Source organism: Panthera uncia (genome assembly GCF_023721935.1).
Source record: "Panthera uncia isolate 11264 chromosome A3 unlocalized genomic scaffold, Puncia_PCG_1.0 HiC_scaffold_11, whole genome shotgun sequence".
NCBI lineage: Eukaryota > Metazoa > Chordata > Mammalia > Carnivora > Felidae > Panthera > Panthera uncia.
The window spans coordinates 12,256,843-12,272,225 of NW_026057578.1; the positions used below are offsets into that span (position 1 = coordinate 12,256,843).

The 15,383-nt window shown below is 45.5% G+C and overlaps 1 protein-coding gene and 1 long non-coding RNA gene across 2 annotated transcripts in view; one reads left to right on the forward strand and one right to left on the reverse strand.

Moving 5' to 3' along the window:
• Nucleotides 1-7,869, reverse strand: part of CSE1L (chromosome segregation 1 like) — a 45,783-nt gene extending 37,914 nt beyond the window's left edge. The window contains exon 1 of the mRNA XM_049650633.1: nucleotides 7,734-7,869. The gene's annotated coding sequence lies outside the window, so the exon portion shown is untranslated. The remainder of the gene's footprint in view (nucleotides 1-7,733) is intronic.
• Nucleotides 7,870-8,590: 721 nt separating this feature from the next.
• Nucleotides 8,591-14,832, forward strand: LOC125936508 (uncharacterized). The gene is made up of 3 exons (XR_007462042.1): nucleotides 8,591-8,875; nucleotides 11,116-11,349; nucleotides 13,808-14,832. It is a non-coding gene; the product is annotated as an uncharacterized LOC125936508 (long non-coding RNA).
• Nucleotides 14,833-15,383: the final 551 nt, after the last annotated feature.

Genomic DNA, 15,383 nt, shown 5'->3' on the forward strand with positions numbered 1-15,383 from the left:
CATATAAGCATTTTACATACAAGAAGACTCAGAGAGATTAACTTGCCCCAAGTCACACACAGTTAATAAAAATCAGATTCAGGAATGGCTGGGTGGCTTGGTTGGTTACGCGATCGGCTCTTGGTTTCGGATCAGGTCATGATCCTGCGGTTCATGAGTTTGAGCCCTGTGTCAGGGTCTGTGCTGACAGCGCAAACCTGCTTGGGATTCTCTCTCTCCCTCTCTCTCTCTGCACCTCCCCTGTTCGCTCCTGCTCTGTCTCAAAATAAATAAACTTAAAAAAAAAATCAAATTCAAGTCAGTCTGACTCTATAGGTCTACTCTCTTCCTACCAAGGCTATCTTGGCTCTCAGGTGGAAGAAATAATGACAGAAGCCTGACCTAGAATGGAAGCACTGGGAATGGCAATAGAAAGGACATGTTGAGGAAGGGAGAAAGGAAGAAAGGAGGAGGAAGGGAGGGAGGGAGGAAGGAAGGAAAGGAGACAGATAGACAGACAAAGGGCTATAGTTAATGCTGTGCCTGTGCAGCTTATACCTCCACAGCCAGAAACCACAACCTTCTAAGCAGAATGATTTGTTTGAAACTATCTGTATTCTCCTTATTAGAAACTGGAAACATTTTTATCATAAGGGAAGCCAATATTCTGACTGTTCTAGTAGATTCGCCCACCAATCTATTCACTTCTTTTGACCCAGGACAAAACACTCCATGGCATGAATATTAAGTCCTACTCAACCATACACACAATTTGAGAGGCCACCCTTTCTGGGTTTTATATCAAAAGTTTGGAAAAGGTAGGGGTGCCTGGCTGGCTCACAGTCAGTGGAGCATGTGACTCTTGATCTAAGGGCTGTGAGGTCAAGAGATCCTTAAAAATAAAATCTTACAAAAAAATAGTTTGGCAAATGCTATACATTATAATCCCCTTTTGGAGATTCACCTTAAAGTCTTCAGGAACTGAAGCAGTAAGTTATCAGGTTAATGTTGTTTAACCCAGAGTTCCCCCTCATTACTTGGCCACAGAACTACTTCATTATATAAAACTTTGCAACATGTGATTTAATCAATTTATTTCCCATTCTTTTTTTGTGTTGAAATGCTCGATCTGTTATGAAATCATGAAAGTTGGCTGTTGCCAAGCAAAATTATTTACATCAGTATACACGAGCTTAAAAAATACGAAACAAAACTCATCTTGCTCTATCACACAAATTTGTCCTACCTTTTTGAGATTTACGCAAGGCAGCATGTTAGAAACTGTGTGTGTGTGTTGGGAGGATTAGAGATTAATTGGATCTATTCTGTTGAGTTTAATACACTCCTCAATAATTTTGCATTTCACTAACTTTCTTCATTATGTTCCTATAGCACTGTACATATCACAAACAAAATCTCTTAGATTCCTCATAATTTATCTGAATTAAAAATCCAAACTCTTTACCATGGCAAAGTCTTATGCAATCTGACACCTGTCAACCTCACCTACCTTCCTTTTGGCTCTGTGCTCAAGCCACAAAGCCTTCCCTCTGTTGCTTGAACCAGCCAAGACAGTTCTCCATGCCTGTAATAATGCTCTTCCTTCTAATCTGATACTGGGCATCATTCAGCTGTCAGCCCACCATCAACTTCTTAAAAAGGCCTTCCATCACTATCATCTACACTATTAACAGCAGTAACATCATCTGAAATAGCTTTTTTGCTTTTTTTAAGTATCTTTAATGTAACTGCTATCCTTATTTGTAAGCTCCTTAGGGCAGGGACTTTGTATGTCTTGTCTCTGTAAGCCCAGGACTTTTACCACTGCCTGGCACATAGAAGATATTCAGTAAGCATTTGTTGCATGAACTAAAGGATGAGTCAATGTCAGTCAACTAGCTAAAACAGGAGTTCCCGGTATGGATTAGAGACTATTCTTCAAGGATCAGTTATAAGGAACCCCAACAACATAGGAATTCAGTTACATGACCAACTTACCCACCATAATTCATTTCTGTTCACTTAAAAGTGTTTCAAGGAAGAAGTGAATCCGACAGACTTCAAGCTGTATTACAAAGCTGTAATCATCAAGACAGTATGGTACTGGCACAAAAACAGACACTCACATCAATGGAACAGAATAGAGAACCCAGAAATGGACCCACAAACGTACAGCCAACTAATCTTTGACAAAGCAAGAAAGAATATCCAAGGGAATAAAGAATGTCTCTTCAGCAAGTGGTGCTGGGAAAACTGGACAGCGACATGCAGAAAAATGGACCTGAACCACTTTCTGACACCATACACAAAAATAAACTCAAAATGGATGAAGACCTAAATGTTAAGACAAGAAGCCATCAAAATCCTTGAGGAGAAAGCAGACAAAAACCTCTTTGACTTTGGCCATGACAACTTCTTACTCAACAAGGAAAACAAAAGCAAAAACGAACTATTGGGACCTCATCAAAATAAAAAGCTTCTGCACAGCAAAGGAAACAATCGGCAAAACTAAAAGGCAACTGACGGAATGGGAGGAGATACTTGAAAACGACATATCAGATAAAGGGTTACTATCCAAAATCTATAAAAAACTTATCAAACTCAACACCCAAAAAACAAATAATCCAGTGAAGAAATGGGCAAAAAACATAAATAGACACTTCTCCAAAGAAGACATCCAGATGGCCAATCAACACATGAAAAAATGCTCAATACCACTCATCATCAGGGAAATACAAATCAAAACCACTATGAGATACCACCTCACACCTGTCAGAATGGCTCATTAACAACTGAGGCAACAACAGATGCTGGTGAGGATGTGGAGAAAGAGGATCTCTTTTGCACTGTTGGTGGGAATGCAAACTGGTGCAGCCACTCTGGAAAACAGTATGGAGGGGCGCCTGGGTGGCTCAGTCGGTTAAGTGGCTGACTTCGGTTCAGGTCATGATCTCGCAGTCCGTGAGTTCGAGCCCCACGTCGGGCTCTGTGCTGACAGCTCAGAGCCTGGAGCCTGTTTCGGATTCTGTGTCTCCCTCTCTCTGACCCTCCCCCGTTCATGCTCTGTCTCTCTCTGTCTCAAAAATAAATAAACATTAAAAAAAAAAAAAAAAAAAAGAAAGAAAACAGTATGGAGGTTCCTCAAAAAATTAAAAATAGAACTACCTTACAACAAGCAATTGCACTACTAGGTATTTATCCAAGGGATACAGGTATGCTGTTTCGAAGGGACACATGCACCCCCATGTTTATGGCAGCACTATCAACAATAGTCAAAGTATGAAAAGAGCCCAAATATCCATTGATAGATGAATGGATAAAGAAGATGTGGTGTGTGTGTATACATACAATGGAGCATTAGTCGGCAATCAAAAAGAAGGAAATCTTGCCATCTGCAACTACTAGATGGAACTAGAGGGTATTATGCTAAGCGAAATTAGAGAAAGACAAATATCATATGATTTCACTCATATGAGGACTTTAAAACACAGAGCAGATGAACATAAGGGAAGGAAAGCAAAAATAATATAAAAACAGAGGGGGACAAAACATAAGAGACTCTTAAATACAGAGAACAGAGGGTTAGTGGAGGGGCTGTGGGTGAGGGGATGGGCTAAACGGGTAAGGGGCACTAAGGAATCTACTCCTGAAATCACTGTTGCACTATACGCTAACTAACTTGAATGTAAATTAAAAAAATAAATTAATGGGGTTCCTGGGTGGCTCAGTTGGTTAAGTGTCCGACTTACGGCTCAGGTCATGATCTCATGGTTAGTGAGTTCGAGCCCCACATTGAGCTTTGCGCTGACAGTGCAGAGCCTGTGTCATCCTTTGTGTGTGTGTCTCTCTCTCTCAAAAATAAATAAACATTAAAAATAATTTAAAAAAAGAAAAGAAATAAATTCTTTAAAAAAGTGAATTTGAGATCTATCCTATATTACTGTTCATATTATGTCAGTGTTCATACTTTTGTTTCAGGATTCTGCACTTGCCGTCCTCCCTGCCTGAACAGCTCTGCCTCTGGAGAGCTGCATGGCTCACTGCCCACTTCACTCAGGTCTTTTTCCAAGGTTGTCTCTTTTCAGAGATAAGTTCCTGGACCATCCTATCTAAAAGAGCACCCACATCAGTCACTCTCCATTCCCTTATTCTATTTTTCCAAGCTCCAAATTCCCAAATATTATTGGCCATATTACTTTGCTTTCTTGTTCACTGTGCTTCTCTCTTCCCTAGACTCTAGGTTCCATGAGAGTAGGGGCTTTGTGTTTTGTTCATTTCAATCTCCCTAGAGCTTTACAATAGTGATAAATACCTAATATATATTTCTTATACTATTTTCAAAAGTTACATTCCCTTGATTTTTCCATCAAAAGCATTATCATTTCACACATTTGTTCTGGTCAATTGACTGTGAAAAATAAGAGGTGGGGAAAACTGATTCTAAGACCACATGATAGAATGATCCTAAAATGACAAAGTTGAGGTACTAAAATACGACTATTTGTAAGTTAAAAAAAAAGTGGGGGGGGGGGGCACCTGCGTGGTTCAATTGGCAGAGCAACCAACTCTTGATTTGGGCTCAGAACTGACAGCACAGAGCCTGCTTGGGATTCTCTCTCTGTGCCCCTCCCCAATGCACTCTCTCTCTCAAAATAAAATAAACTTTAAAAAAGTGTGCATTGGGGACAGGGGAGATATACAAACATACATGCAACAATCCCTGAAAGTCAAAATACTACAGACTCTACAATTTAGTATTAGTTAAGGAACTAAATATTTATCAACAAACCCTTTTTGTATCTCCTTAATGATAATGTCTATAAAACCAAATTATGAGCTTAGCCCTGATTTGGGAAAGCATGACAAATAAGGTAATTTTAGAGAATACTCCATAGGTATTCACCATACATGGGCAAAATCAAGGTCTAATTAAGCTACCTAATTTGGCCATGGGTGAAAGTACTTTGACTTTTTAAAATATCAGCAATATGTAAACATAGAAAGTGTTACTGATTTTAAAATAAAGATTCAAACTAAAAATGGGAAATACATTCTTTTGCCTTTAAAAAAGGGGCGGCGCTTTAGTTTTTCCACAAAACTATCTTTGGAAATCCCTACCAATTCAGTTAAAAAATAAAACACATGTGCCACAGTAACTCAATTATGAGAAACTTATCTAAATTCCAAGTCCTTCTTGTTGAATGAATGGCTGGACCTAAGTCTAGCCTCTTCCCACAGGCCCTCAGTTATGGATGAAGACTTGGAATAAAAGCTTTCCAAGGCCATCTCACAGACGTCTGTGACATAAGCTGATCCAAGATCTGTGCCTTTTCCTTAGATATTTCCTCCACATTAGAGAACCATTCCTGAGTCCTTACAACTGGGGAAAGGGAAAGAGTTCCAATGAATGAAAACTATCTGGCACATACACATCAAGAACATACCAAGGCACTTTGACCCACCCTCTGCTTTCTAATCACAGGAACATACCATTTAGAATCAAATCCGAACTCTGTAATTGTCTACAAAGCCCTACATGATCTGGCCCCCGGACACCTCTCCTTTCTTCATACACTACTGTAGCATGCTGGATTTTCCTCCAATATTCTAAGTCTATTCCTATCCTCGAGCCTTTGTACTTTCTAGATCCTCTGCCTAGAATCCTCTGTCCCCTCACCTTTCCATGGCTGGTCTCAGCTCATATGCCACCTTCTTCACCTGTCACTTATCAGTATCTGAAACTATCTAATTCATTTATTTGTATTCTTGTTTCTTTCTCCCACTAGGATATAAGCTCTCCACGGGAAAGGACCCTGTCCATGTTTATTTCTTCACTGTTTTTCCAGAGATTAAGTGGATGCTCTATAGTTATTAAATGAATAAAAGAACAAATTAATTCCAAAGCTAGAGCAGTGCTCTCAAACCCATCCAATCCCGTATAGGAAACCTCTGCGCCCACCGCTTCTCAGCCTTTTGGCTAAGATCAAATGTAGGAAACCTCTGTCCCAGCCCCCAAATAGCAGAAATCAAAGTAACCAGATGGGAAGAGAAAATTCCCTTGCATTGATGGAAAGAAGGGGAAGAGTCTTGGGGCGGGCGGGGTGGCGAGAACAGGGTGAACCAAGAGTCCCAGGAATTATGCAAAAACTGGAGAAACATCAGGCGCCTGGGTGGCGCAGTCGGTTAAGCGTCCGACTTCAGCCAGGTCACAATTTCGCGGTCTGTGAGTTCGAGCCCCGCGTCAGGCTCTGGGCTGATGGCTCGGAGCCTGGAGCCTGTTTCCGATTCTGTGTCTCCCTCTCTCTCTGCCCCTCTCCCGTTCATGCTCTGTCTCTCTCTGTCCCAAAAATAAATAAAAAACGTTGAAAAAAAAATTAAAAAAAAAAAAAAAACTGGAGAAACACACACACAAGTAAAAACTTCGGATGGGGGTGGGGGGCGAGGGGATGAGAAAAGAACGCTGGTGGGATCCAAGAGTAAAAGTCCCCTTCTGTGCTTCCAAGGAATAATACCACGTGGCAAGCACTCATCACCGGAACACAACAACAAAGACAGGCAAGGTCCTTGCTCTTGAAGTTCACAGCCCAGCAGCCGAGAGACCGTGAACAACTCTAAGTAGTTCTAGATAATGACAAATGCTCTTAAGAGGTGAAAGAAAGAAGCCCTCAGAGAAGTTGGTCAAAGAAGGTGTTAAGAGGCGTGAAACAGGGAGCCAGTCTTGCAAACCTAAGAGGTCGGTAATTTTCAAGCAAACGAAAAGGCAGGTCCAAACGCTTTACGGTGGGCACGAGCTTGGGACATTTAAGAAAACAGAACTCAGCAGTACAGCTACAGCGGCTAAGAGCAGACGGGTGGAAGAGGCGGACAACGGTCACTTTAGGTGGGACTCTGTAAATCACGGTAATGACTGAGTGGATTCTCACAACCACTTTACCAAGCAGATTGTTTTCAAACCCACTTTGCGCATAACGAAATGGGAGACACCGAGGGATGAAGTGACTAGCCCTGCATTGCACTCCTAGCGAGAGGCCAAATCTGGAGCGAACCCAGGCCTTCCAATTCCAAAGCTCAGGCTCCGAACTACCGTATTATCGCGTTTCCCCCCCAAGAGCAGGACTCTACATTACTGGGCAGGTGCACGGACTAGGACATACTCCTTAACTCAGCAAAGTGAGATCACGATGCTCAGTTACGGTCGGGGAGACTGAAGCTCAGGGAAGTTAAAGTTCCCCCCTCTCAAATCAGAAAGTGAGTCGGGGCAAGAGGAGGTCTGGGCGGCGGCCGGCCCTCACCCAGCAGCCCGGCCGGACAGGCCTCGCCGCGGCACTCAGCTCACGTTGCGGGTGGCCGGGAGCGACGAGAACGGACGCGCAGGCGCGACCAATGAGAGGCGGCCTTCCCGAGCGGCCCGGCGGCGGCGCGACCAATCGGTGCGGCGCTGGAGGGGAAGGGGCGGACGCTCGGGCAGCTCGCGTTAGGCCGCGCCTCGGGGGCCCTCGCCCCTCACAGGCCCTGGGGCCGCCGGGCGTGGGCCCGAGCCTCGGGACGCTGCGAGGTGAGCTGAAGAGAGACCCGTCGGTGCGGGCAAAGAGCTCGCCCGAGGGCGCCTCCCGAAGCACGGGCCCGCATTCCGCTCTCGCCCAGAGGCGCGGTCCTTGCTTCCCAGCGCTCGGAAGTGTCAGGAGCGCCGCATCCCTCCCCTAGCTGGGTCCCAAGAAGCCACCCTGCCAGGCCGTGCACGCCCCGCGCCTCACCTCCTGGGGATACGGGAACGGAGAAGGGAATCTCAGCCGCGAACTGTGGCCGGCACTACCCACCGCTGCCGCTCCGCCTCACATTCAAACCCCGGCAAAATGGCGCGGCGGCGAGGCTGCGGCCCGGGCGCATGCGTGAGAGGGGCAGAGGCGGGGGGGCGGGGCCAGGAGCGCTCGGGCCCCACCCAAACTCGAAAGACCAATGGAGACGCGCTCCGTGTTTGCGCTGACGTCACAAGCGACAATGCCCTTTGGCTTAGATCACCGCCGCGGGCATCGCAATCCTCATCCTTCCCCCCCCCCCCCCCCCCGCCATGGACGCTGGTTCGGCCAGGGGCCGCTGGAGTGCGACCTCGTCTGACGTAGGGCTTCAGTGAGGCACGTAGTAGGTCTTATATAACTGTTGAACGAACTGCTCAAAGTCCTGTCCATAGCCTTAGACGGAGAACTTTCTGCCCCCTCGCAGAGCGCCTGTTTTAGAGCGAGAGAAGGAATAAACAAAATAATTTCAGATCTTGATAAGCACTATGAGAAGAAAATTTAAAACAGGGTGATATGACAGGCAGTGACTTGGAAGGTCATTGGATGGTCAGAGAAGGCCTCTGAACAAGTGACATTTGGCCTGAGTTTCAACAAGGAGACAGCTGTGTGAAGATCAGGCGTGAACTAGGCTGGGGCTTAATGAAGTGCGGAGGAACAGGAGGCGGAAGGTAGAGAAGCCAGCAGGGGCCAGATGATGTAGGGCTCATAAGCCTTGTTAGACTGTGCCTTATGTGCATCCACTACAGGATGGCCACCAAATCTATATTTTATTTTATTTTAGTTTAGTTTAGTTTAGTTTAGTTTGTTTAAGCATGAACGGGGGGAGGGGCAGAGAGAGAAGGAGACAAAGAATCGGAAGCAGGCTCCAGGCTCTGAGCTGTCAGCACAGAGCCCTACGCGGGGCTCGAACTCACGGACCTCGAGATCATGACCTGAGCTGGAGTCGGACGCTTAACCGACTGAGCCACCCAGGCGCCCCCCCAAATCTATATTTTAAAAGGCCCACCAGTTGCTGTGTGGAAATGGACTGTATGGGGGGAAGAGCTTGAAGCAGGGGAGACTGGAGGCCTCCAGGAGAGAGATGAGATGCCCAGACTCAGGTGAGTAATGGTGCATATGGAAACAAGTGGACAGCTTCAGGAGATACTGTAGAGGTAGGGCCTGCAGGATCTTATGATCCATTGAGTGTGACAATGACAGGAAGCAATGAGGACTTATGGAAATCCCAGCCCTCAGTTTTGGCTGCCAGCGGGCCCAGCTCTTTCAGAGCCCATCCCTTGCAATTGCTAGTTTGCTCCTCCAGGGACTGAAAGGCACATATTTGGTTATCATTCAAGGAAACAAATATAAGAACACAGAATTACATAGGCACTGAGAATTGCAGAACTCTCACCACGTAATGACTCTGTCCAAACCTCTGCAGCAAGAAAGGCCCTCACTTTCTTAGAACATTTACTTTTTTTTTAAGTTTATTAATTTTGAGAGAGAGAGAAAGCGTGAGCAGTGGAGGGGCAGAGAAGGAGGGAGACAGAATCCCAAGCAGGCTTCGGGCTGCCAGTGCAGAGCCCAACACGGGGCTCAGTCTCATGAACCATGAGACCATGACCAGAGCAGAAATCCAGAGTTGATCGCTTAAACGACTGAATCACCCAGGCTCCCCATCTTAGAGCATTTACTAAGAAGGGCTTACAATTGTGAATTCTTCTTCAGTCTCTTTGAGATATATATGTATCTGTTGCAATTAGGAGTGTCTTCCTCAATGACCTGAAAACCGTTCCTTTGAAATATAATCATCAGGAAGGTAAGGCCTTGGTCTCTTGGTCTCTGTGGGAGGCTGCAACCTTGATAATTGCCAGCTAGCAGACATAGCTAACCTGATCACATTTACACCGACCAACCCTTTGTAAGTTTTTACCTGTGCCCTCACTCTCTCCCGCACTCCCTCATTCTCCTTTAAAATGCCCAATCACCTCTGCATAGTCGGAATCCGCTCTTTCCCCTACTGTCAGTAGTTACTGAATAAAATCTGTTTTTACTGTTTTAACAATGTCCAGCTTTGTTTATCTTTGATAGCACCCTGCCTATGAACATGTAAAAGCAATTCCTAAGATAAAATGTAAAAAAAAAAATGCTCTGTTTGAGTGAATGATGTAAGTTTTTGTAAAATTGCTCAACATCTCTTATCACAGCCCACAAACGCTGCAAGATCTGGCCCCTGCCAACCTGCCTGACCTCATCACCTTCCTTCCTCCTCCTCTCCACCCTCACTCAATGTAGCCACCTCACCTTCCTTTTTGTTCTTCCAAGATCCAAGCTTTCTCCCACCTCAGAGTGTTTGTAGCTGCTCTTCCCTCTGCCTGGAATGCTCTTCTAGACCCCTGAATAACTGACTCATCTCTGTACATTCAGATTCCAACTCAAATGTCACCATCCTGTCTGAAATTGCCCACTGTCCACACCCAGTAACTCGACATTTAGGTTTGCCAGATTTAGCAAGCAAAATACAGGACACCCAGTTCAATGTGAATCTCAGAAAAGCGGTGCATGATTTTTTTAGTGTAAATATTGCATGGGACGTACTTATACTAAAAGATTATACATTGTTTATCTGAAATTCACATCGACTCAGGTGCCCTGAATTTTATCTGGCAACCCTAGCCTCATATCTTTCTGTTTTCTTCATAGCATTTATCACTCTTTGTGATTGTCTCTTTGTTTATTGTTCCCCTCATCATTAGCTTAAGGATTCTATTAAAAAAAGTACCTTGGGGCACCTGGATGTCTCAGTCAGTTAGGTGTCAGACTCTTTTTTTTTTTTTTTTTTTTAAGGTTATTTATTTTATTTTGAGAAAGAAAGTGCAAGTCAGGGAGGGGCAGAGACAGAGAGGGAGAGAGAGAGAATTGCAAGCAGGTTCTGCACTGTCAGTGCAGATCCCGACACAGGGCTTGAACCCACAAACCGTGAGATCATGACCTGAACCCAAGTTGGACGCTTAACCGACTGAGCCACCCAGGCACCCCAAGTGTCTGATTTTTGATCTTGGTTCAGATCATGATCTCACGGTTTGTGAGATCAAGCCCTGGATCGGGCTTTGTGCTGACAGCTTGGAGCCCACTTGGGGCTCTCTCTCTCCCTGTCTCTAAAATAAAGAAATAAGCTTTAAAACAAAGGACGTCATTTATCTTATTTACAGCTGTACCCCCGAGCACCTAGCACACAACACCTGCTAAATAAGCATTTGTCGAATGCTGAATGAAATACCCTATATAAATAAAGTCCACTGAGAAAGCTGTAAGTTACTGGGACATTGGTGGAAAAGATGTATTTTTACCATTACAGCAACAGGACAAGCAATCAATCATACGTATCTGCTTTCCTGGACAAACATTGTCTTCCAGTCCTGGTGAGGAGAATCCTGATGATTTAACAGCTGGCTGGAGTCCTGTGTCGTCCAGCATCTCTGCCAGTTTCTGCAGAAAGCCCTGAAGTGTGCCAAGGTTCCCGTGTCTGTGGATACAACTCTAGTGGTGCCCACTCCCTTTGCTCCTTGCAGCCGCGAGAAGAACCGTGCAGGTGAGGGGCACAGTAAAAGGTTGGTGTGTCCTCCAGCCTCCATGGGTGATACCTGAAGACTCCCCTGGGAATCTGCATTGTGTTCTCTGTCCTTACTTTTTTTTTTAATTTTTTTTTAACGTTTATTTATTTTTGAGACAGAGAGAGACAGAGCATGAACGGGGGAAGGGCAGAGAGAGAGGGAGACACAGAATCGGAAGCAGGCTCCAGGCTCTGAGCCATCAGCCCAGAGCCCGATGCGGGGCTTGAACTCGCGGACCACGAAATCGTGACCTGAGCTGAAGTCGGACGCTTAACCGACTGAGCCACCCAGGCGCCCTTCTATGTCCTTACTTTTAATTTTGCTTTATCAGATGTTCTCTGAGAGGCTCATTTATTGGTCTCCCACCGTGATTCTGGCATCGTCATTGTTAAAGTGTATTCACTGGTCTTTTGTTGTATGTTGTAAAGCTGTTAGGCAGATAAGGTTCCTGCCATTTCTTCCAGATGTTGAAGTCTATCGACCATCTCACAATGCGCAATATTCCTCTTTGGCCTGTTCAGACCTTTCCTCTTCCAATTCTATCTTGTCTGACATCAATATTATTAGACTTGCTTTCTTTTGGTTAACAGTTTCCTGGCGTATCTTTTCATCCCCCCGGCTTCATTGAGATAGAATTAACATGTCTTGACACATCTTTTACCAGCCCTTTACTGTCACTCTTCTTTGATCTTGTGTCACACTAGTTACGAGCATGGACTTGACTACCCATGGACTTGACTTAATGCCATCTGCATGACAGCGGGCACATTACTTGTAATTGAGCTGTCTAGTCTCTACAGTAGTGATAGTAATAGGAACTGGCCTCACAGGGTAGGCAGGAGGATGAAAGAGACAGGATAGGTGAGGCCCGTGGAGAAGCACCTGAAAAACAGCAACCGTCCAAACAGTGTTAGGTCTTATGCCCACCCTGTGACCGGGCAGCAGTGTATGTTTGATGTCCCCAGTCCTGCCTTTCCCAGATGGTACCGCTTGAGACCTGGACAGGCCTTTGGATGCTTGCCTTGGCCCCTGTGCTTTAAAAGGTGCCATTCTGGTCCTGCCCCAGCTCCCACAGGTGAGGAGGGGGCCCTGCTCCAAGTGGGTGTGCTCACCCGGAACCCGTACCACCTCCTTTCAGACCTCGTTCCGGTGACACAGGACCCTGGAATTTTCCACCGACAGGCCCCAAGCCCTCTTCCAGGGTCTGTGGAAACCTCTTGCCTGGGTCGCTCCTGAGAGCTGAGACACAGCAGCTGTGAGCATCCCTAAACTGGCAGTGGGACTTGTGGACGGATGTGTTTGCAGGGGGTTTGGACAGAGCTGCGTATCCTCGCACACACATTCAAAGCCTCGTGGTACAGGTTGAGGCCTGGGGTGGGAAGAGAAAGGGTGCAGGACGAGGGCTGATTCTCCCCATGTTGCTGTGTTCTGACATGGAAGTCTGAGCCGGAGAAGTCCATCTTTTTTTTTTTTTTTTTTTTTTTTTTAGAATTCCATCTTTGAACCTGGGCTTCCAGGTTCTGCAAAGGTGTTGCTTGTCAAGGAAGGAAGATGGAATGTGTGTTTTTGAACACTTACTATCTTGACATATAACTTTTAAATATTTATTAGTTTAGTTTAGTTTAGTTTTAATGTTTATTTATTTTTGAGGGGGGTGGCGGACAGAGGATGTGAAGTGGGCTCTGTGCTGACAGCAGAAAGACGGACGTGGGGCTTGAACTCACAAGCCATGAGATCGTGACCTCATGATCAAGCCGAAGCTGGAAGCTTAACCCACTGAGCCACCCAGGCACCCCAACTTTTAAATATTTACACTTACTGGATGCAAGGCCACATCTGTGTGTCTGCCCCAGAGCCACAGACGTCAGCAGTGTGCTGTGCTTTCTGCCGAAGGGGGCCAGTGCCCTACATCACCTACTTCTGAATGTCTGCTATACCCTGTACATCAACACAGTCCTCCCTGTGTGAGATCCGTCCTTGGAGACAGACCGAAGACAGCATCAAGGATGCAGTGCCTGGAGGGATGGGGCCAGGAGCTCATGGCTCTCCAGCACCAAGAGGTGGTGTGGGACAGCGTTTAAGAGGCAGGCTCTAGAGCCAGACTGCAGGGCTTTGAATCTAGCTGTGTTGCCTTAGATGAGTTCTTTGACCTCTCTGAGCCCCAGGTACCCTTGTATAAAAAGCAGAGCGTGATGATGGTAACGACACCTACCTTAGGCAGTGGTTGTGACAGTCTAAGGAGATGACGTGTGCAGGGCAAATGCCTGGCACGCTCAGAATCCAATAAATGATCATTATTACTGTTATTAATCTGCTGCTAGGTGCTATCTCAATAATGAAAACAACAATAGCTGACATGGAAAGAGCATATAAAATGATCGGTGGGGAAACCTGACAGGAGGAGTGAAGTTCTCTTTCTCTTATCCTTTGGTGGAGGGGGAAGAGTCCAGGGAATACGGAGCTTCAAACCAGAGCCCTTTGGGTACCTGTGGCCTTTGGAGTTGAGGACTGAGCACCTTCCAGAACTCTCTCAGAGGGAAGCAGTGCCTAGAGCTGATTTCCATCGTAGCAGGTATGGAGAGGAAATGGGCCTTTGGGTGGGCCAGCTTCCTCTTCAAGCTGAGGAAGGAAAATGGAGAGTGGAATGCCAGCAACCCAGGAAAGCCAAGGAAATGACCCAATTCTCTTGAGTTTGTGAAGTGTCCTGTGAGAATTCTAGAATTTCCATGAAAAAAATTCCTTGGGGTGCCTGGATGGCTCAGTCAGTTGAGCATCTGGCTCAGGTCATGATCTCTTGGTTCATCAGTTTGAGCCTCCGCATCCAGCCCTGCTTGGGATTGTCTCTCCTTCTCACTACCCCTCCCTGCTTGTGCGCTCTCTCTCTCTCTCTCTCTCTCTCAAAATAAATTAACTTCAAAAAAAATCCTGCACTTTCACCAACACTTTAGCGAGTGCCTGCTTTGCATCTGTTACTATGTTCTAGCAAGTGAGATTGTCATAAAACAGCCAGGGTTCCTGTCCTCACACTCTTACATTCCAGTGGAGGAGACAGATTTCAAACACATCATTGCAGATGGCAGTGGGTTCTGAAGACATGGTGGAGGTAACCGAGGAGTTAGCAACTGGGTTGAACCCCGGGAGGAGGAGGAACCAGGCATGGAGCAATCTACAGAAAAAGCCTTCTAGGCAGAAGTGATAGCAAGGGCAAAGGCACTGAGGAAAGAGCAAGTTGTGAAAATCTAAACAAGTCACTAATTGTCACAGACTTTGAGGTGTGTAATATTAAATGGAGAAATGAAGGCAGCTTCTGAGACAATATCCATGGTGGGCATGAAAGGGTCCAAGGTACAGCCCCCAAAAGGCTAGTCTTTTCTTTAATTGTTTAACTTTATTACTGTTGCACCATTTATACAATTACATATAACTTCAATGCATCCATTGTATTTTTTTTTTTTTTTTTTACCATTTTCCAATGAGTGGTGGGTTGGTGTCTGTGACACAGAATGGAAGAGAAACCAGAACTTCAATAATGCAGACTTTTTTTTTTTTTTCATTTCCACTGACCATTAAACAGAACTACAGGTGCACCCAGCCACGGACACACATTAACAGGTCATGAGAAATCTAGGGAGGCTAAGTAGGATGACAGAATGTTTGTTACTCCCCAAAATACCTGGGGACGAAGAATGGAGTCTTGGCATCAAGATACGTGTGGACAGGCTAAGTGGGCTGTCTGAAAGTTGGCGTTCATCCACAACATTACAAAAATGTCAAGAAAAGCTGTAAATTAAAAGGAAAACACAGAACATACTACTTTCAGAAAGACCTGCTTGCCTTGGCATAAGCCCTGTGGGTAGAACGTATCATTCCCCAAACCCTTTGCGAAAGACAAGATACTCGGATTTTAGTGGCAGAGTGCACGTAACGGCAGTTCAGGTACAAAACTTGCACTGCGCTTTCAGACATTGATTACGAAGGCTAGTCTAAGAGATCTGGTAAAGATTTTTTTTTT